The sequence below is a fragment of the Cavia porcellus genome, unplaced genomic scaffold (genome assembly GCF_034190915.1).
Source record: "Cavia porcellus strain 051 isolate PalLab524CR breed Dunkin Hartley unplaced genomic scaffold, mCavPor4.1 scaffold_2, whole genome shotgun sequence".
Lineage (NCBI taxonomy): Eukaryota > Metazoa > Chordata > Mammalia > Rodentia > Caviidae > Cavia > Cavia porcellus.
In genome coordinates, this window is record NW_026947485.1 from 73389834 (window position 1) to 73395728 (window position 5895).

The 5895-nt window shown below is 39.4% G+C and overlaps 1 pseudogene; it reads right to left on the reverse strand.

The window, feature by feature from the left end:
* Window positions 1–1297: 1297 nt before the first annotated feature.
* LOC100722282 (large ribosomal subunit protein uL23-like) lies at window positions 1298–1754 on the reverse strand (annotated as a pseudogene).
* Between the last annotated feature and the right edge of the window lie 4141 nt (window positions 1755–5895).

Consider the following 5895-nt stretch of genomic DNA (forward strand, 5'->3'; position numbering starts at 1 on the left):
TACCATGCTTTTGTTCTTCTATTTTCATTGATTCTATCATATTGTATCTTTTTTGGTTTTTTTGTGTCTTTTTCCTTTTTATTGGTACCAGGGATCGAACTCATGACTACATGCTTGCAAGGCAGACGCTTATGCCGCTGAGCTAAATCTCCAGCCTATGTGTGATAGCATAAACAGATTTTCTATGGAAAATGAGATAATATAGTCATTGTTTGTTTTCTGTTATTTGGTTCTGAATACCTTGTAATACTTTCTTCTCTTGAATGGTTTTATACTATTTTGTTATGTTTGATACTATTGTATATGATGTTATGCTCAGTTATTCAAAGAAAGAGACATTATGGTAGTTACTGTTAATTATGGGTTGTCTTGTGGTGAAATACCATTGTTCTGTTCTGATCTGCTTTGTTATGTCCTCTTTTGTCTTAATCTCTTTAAAATTAAAAAAAAAAAAAAAACTCTTCTGCCACAGGGGGAAAAAAAAAGAATGACCGGAGCTCTCCTCCCACAGGCCCACAGCCTGGATTTTGACTGAAACACAAATTAAAAGGTTGGAGGATTTAGCTTAGTGACCTAAGTGCCTGCCTGGCAACCATGAGGTGGTGGAGGTGGTGAATTTGATCCCTGGTACAAAATGAACTAAAATCACCCTTCACACTTTAGGTTATCAGTTTTGGTGATTTTGTCCTAGCAGTGAGAAAAGTGACTAAGAGAAGTCAGCAAGTGAAAATACTAATGAATAAAATGTTAAACAGCATGGTATAAATAAATTTTTTTGTATGTGATACTGGGGAATGATCCTAGGTCCTTTGTACTGAGCTATACCAGTGACCTTTTTTTAAGACCAGGTCTTACTAAATTGCTAAATTTCCCAGGTGGGGCTGGACCTTCCACTCTTTCTGCCTCAGCCTTCCTAGTGATGGGATTACAAGTGTTGTGCCATCACGCCTGCCATCAAATTTTATATGGAATAGGATGTCATCAGAGTTGCAAGGAAACACGTTCCAAGAACCAAAAGGACAAAGTAACTTAGTAAGGTGGTGATGAGTGGCTCAGGTAGAGAGCTGGCCTAGTGTGCATCCTGGATTTCATCCACATCTTGCAGGGACACCACACACTGGAGGCCAGCCTGGGCCCTGAGCAAGACCCTGTCTTAAAATGAACAAACTGAAGATATCCCTGGTGTTAGTTAATCTTTAGGTGCTACCATGATGGGTGATATTTATTTTCATTTATCTATTTATTCATTTTTAAATGGGGAAAAATGTGTATTTAGACTTATCCAGCTGGACTCAGTTTAGATGATCCCGATTTTGTTGGCGATTACCCAGAGCATCATAATCAGGAGCCAGGAGGACATCTGCCTTTCCCTCCCTCAGGCCTGATCAGGGTGCTGACCTTGGCCATATTGACCTCATAGGCTTCTCCATAGTTTCTCCACAGCTTGTTGGACCAGGTGCTTGCTGGCCTCGACACCCATGAGGAACATCCATGTGCTGTTGCCCTCTGTCTTCCCCATGGCCAACTGGTGGTTGGGGGAGCTTGATGATGGTAAGCGTGTTTCTCCTGGGGGTGCTCTTCCGAGGGTCTTTGGGCTGCCTCGGGAGCCACAGTGTCTTGGGACTGGGTGACCTGCAGCTCTTCTTTTTGTGGCTGTGGATACCTCTCAGTACGGCCTTCTTGGCCTTCAGAGCTTTTGTTTTGGCTTCAGCTTTGGGAGGGGTGGCAGCTTCCTTCTTTGCCTTCAGTGCCATCTTAGTGAAACGGGTCTCTTCTAATTTATTTTTATATATTTGTATTTCCTTCCAAGCTATATCACGAATGTCTTCAAACATGGCATATTTGAAAGACTAACATGATGGATGTCCATGTATCCTTCAGTTAGATTGAGCAGCTGCTTATGTTTTCCCATAGTTGTTATCTATCTATCAGTCTTTGGAAAGATGGTTAAATTATGGCTCAAGGCCAAATCCGGCCATCACTTGCTTTTGTGCAGCTCTGGTTACAAGTATTTTCATATTTTTAAGCATCGATATCTTCCTTGGCTATCTGGTGATGTGCAAAATGCCTTTGATTGGCTTCTTGATCTGCAGAGCCTCTAACATTGACTTTCTAACCCTTCCAGAAAGCTTAGCAACCTCTGATGTGCCCGCACACATACACTCTCACACACAAATGCACATGAACACACAGTGTTGTGGAACCGTTTGAAAGCAAGTTGCAGCTGTTATACCATTTCTGTGTCAAATGCTTCATTATATATCTTCTGAAAATAACATTTCTGCTTAAGCATAACACAATGAGCACACCCAAAGAAGAACTGCTGTTTATGATCATACAGACTACCTGTCCATATGCAAGTTTATCTAACTGTATTTGCAAATGTTACAAAATGAAAATGCATAACTTTATAGTAATAAGACAAATCTCTGGTTACAAAATTGAATTTTTATAATCAGTGTGAATTTTTAGCATCAATTTTATTACTCCAGGAACTCAGGAAAACTGCTAAAGCTGGGCATTTTAGATTGAAAAATAATGTTTTGGGGTCCAACAGCTCATATTCTATGATTCATTTGGCATTGGTGGGTGTGGTATTGTTTGCTGTAGGTGTTGGCAGGACAAGGCAGAATGCATTAGAATCTTTACATTAATTGTTTTTAATACCACATTAAAAATATATATATCCCAGGGTTTCATATATGCTAGGCAAGTGCTATCACTGAGCTATACACTCAGGCCTTTAGTAAATTTTTATTTTTTATTTGTGGTGAACCCAGGGATACTCTACCACTGTTCTATACTCCCAGATCCTCATTTTACTTTTTATTTTGAGACAAGGTCTCACTAAATGGCCTAGGCAGAACTAGAATTTGCAATCTCTTGCCTCAGCTGGCAGTGATTACAGAAATATGCCATTATATCCATTTATAGTGTGACTTGAACTCAGGGCCTTTGCACTGAGCTATATCACTAGCTCTTTTTATTTTTTATTTTGAGAGAGGTTTTGCTAAGTCACTATGGTGCTCAGTGCTGGGATTGTAAGAGTGTGCCACTACATCTGCTAATAATGTTTAAAGCTGGGTGATTTGTACTTGGATTTTTGTTATATTACTCCTTAAAGCAGTTTTGCAAATGATTAAAAATCCCATAATAAAAATGTGTATATACATCACTATAGTAACACTTGATTCATGCCCTTATCTACTAAGCCAATTGTGTTTATAATATGTCAGATCCATAAAATTTAGAAGCAGAAACTGTGTGTTTGTGTGGACTTTATTTTAGAAGAAGAAATATAGCTGTTAAAGAAAGCATAGAAAGAATAGCTGACTTAAAATTTTGAATGGATTTTGGGAAAAGGCTGCTTTATGCTTTGGGAGTCTTGCTTTTGTAAACATTTCATTTTTGTGGGCTGGGAATAATGTGTTGGAATCACCTGATTTAGCTGTGGTATAACGAAGTCTGGAAGTTAGGAGGAAGCTCTGTTTTTAAAATTCCCCACCACCAATCATGATTATGGTTTCATGGGATTCATGTCTTGAAAAAAGAGATCTGTATCCCAAAGCTCTGGAATTATTTAAACCATGTATTTTTTAAGCTCATCTTTGTTCTGTTTGAGCCATAATGTTATGTCTGCTTTCACCACAATCATATGGATGGGAACCCGGAGGCCAGGCCCTCTCCCATCATGCAACAGTGTACAATCTGCTTCACGCAGTTAGCTGAAAGATCCAAGAAGTTCCTTCTCCTTGCTTTATGAAGAGCTTAAAGATAAATATTCTAGTACATTTTTAAAAAAGTTGAGACAGTCTTGCTGTGTTTAGTATAAAAAATTTAGAAATAAAAAATTTGGAAAGGAGTTATAATGAACCTAAGGTTAAAAATGTAGTAATAGGCTGGGATGTAACTCAGTGGTAGAGCACTTGGCTTGCAGGTATGAGGCCCTGAGCTTGGTCCCCAGTACTGTAAAATAAAACAAGCAAACAAAAAAGAGGTAGTAATATATTTTTACAAACATAAAACACACAGAGTTTTAATGTGATCAGTATCATATTAAAGGGAGTTGAACTGGGTGAGATGGCATACCGCTATAGTCTCAGGACTGGAGGGACCAAATGAACATTCATAAATTTGAGTCCAGTCTGAGCAGTTCAGTAGCTTAGAGAGACCCATCTTAAAAAATTGAGTAAAATAAAATAAATAAAATAGAATAAAGGCCTGTGGATGAGCTCAGTGTGAAAGTGCTGGATTTAGTTGCCAGTACCATGAGAGAGGGAAAGAGAATGAGAGCAGGAGGGAGAGAGGGAGAGAAAGAGAGAGACAGAGACAAAGACAGAGAGACAGAAAGACAGAGAGAGAGAGACAGAGAGAGAGACAGACACACACACAGGCATAGAGACACACAGAGAAAGACAGAGATAAAGACAGAGTGAGACAGACAGCAAAACCTAGAGAGACAGAGAGAGAGAGAGAGAGAGAGAGAGAAACACACACAGAGAGACAGAGATAGAGACAGACAAGAGAGAGACAGAGAGAAACTGTCAGCTACAGAGTTTTAAAGTCAAGGCAGCCAGATATACTTGAATTTCCCAGCAAATATTATTTAATAAGATGTGTCGCAAAACATTTCTTCCCATTTAGCAGGAAGTGAGATTTATCATCCCTTTCTCTTTGTATATTATCCTTATTATATGATAATATACTTTTGGCCTAGACTCTGTAACCAAGTACTTCTGTATTGTATAAATCTATAATTCTATTTTTCCATTTGGCTTCATGTGGGCTTATGAAGTAACTTTTCATCTGGTAATGTCATCTGTCTAACACATGTCCTCTTTCTTTCTTTCTTTCTTCTGTCATACATTTATTGATCACTCACTAATAGTTGATTTTTATTTAAAGTAGTTGTTTATTTAAAGTAGTTGTTCCTATCTATGAACTCAGGATCAGTGTAAATAAACTATGGCTCCTAGAGGCAAATACATGGTCCCGTTTCATAAAGTCTCTGGTGATAGCATTTTGCTAACAGTCAGTACATTACCTTCTTTAGTGTGGGCCGACAGTTCCATAGCTAGAGCTGTGCTTATCTATACATGTGCTTTCCCTCTGTGGCATCTCAACCTTTTTGCACTCAGGAACACTGAGTAAGGCTTTAGCACTATGCTTGGGGCCATTTTAAATACTGGAGTCACCAAAGGAGAAAAACAGCACAAAAATGTGAAAAACAAGATACTCAATAGACTATGAAGGACACTTGTTTGAGGCTTATCTACCTCATCTGGGAATGTGCTCATGCAGTGGTTCTGAAGTTGCACGGTGACCTAGATTTTTTTCTTTGATAAAGTAAATTTTAGCAAATTATCAGCTATAAAATCTGAATAATGATTTGGAGTTAGGGAAGCTCAAGCTGAGCAGGAATTAATTTCTTTGCTCAGCAGGCTCACGTGAGACTTGGGAAGAGGTGTGAGCATAGCTGAATGTAACCCAGTGTGCTGACCTTGGTTACAGAGCTCCCAGGATGATGCGACATGCTTTTCCAGGAAGACACACCTAACTCTCTTCGGACCTGTCCCAGAATGGGGGTGAGAAGACTAAGTGACTATGAAGTCAAGTCTTGGCACTGTGACTGAACATACATCTTTGAACATTTTCAGGCTCAGTCTACTCATTGGGGAAGCGAAGATGGTAACACGTATCTTCTAGAACCCTGGGTGAGGGAAGCATCTGATTGTACTCTGCTTGGAAAATAATGGGCACCTGAGGAGGTGCTTGGTGGGGAGCAGTGAGGGGTACCTTTACAGAGGAGGTGACATTTCAGTTGTGTCCCAGAGCACGAGGGAGTTGTTGGTGGAGGTACTGCTGTGAGGAGAGTAATTGTCAGTCTGGCGCAGA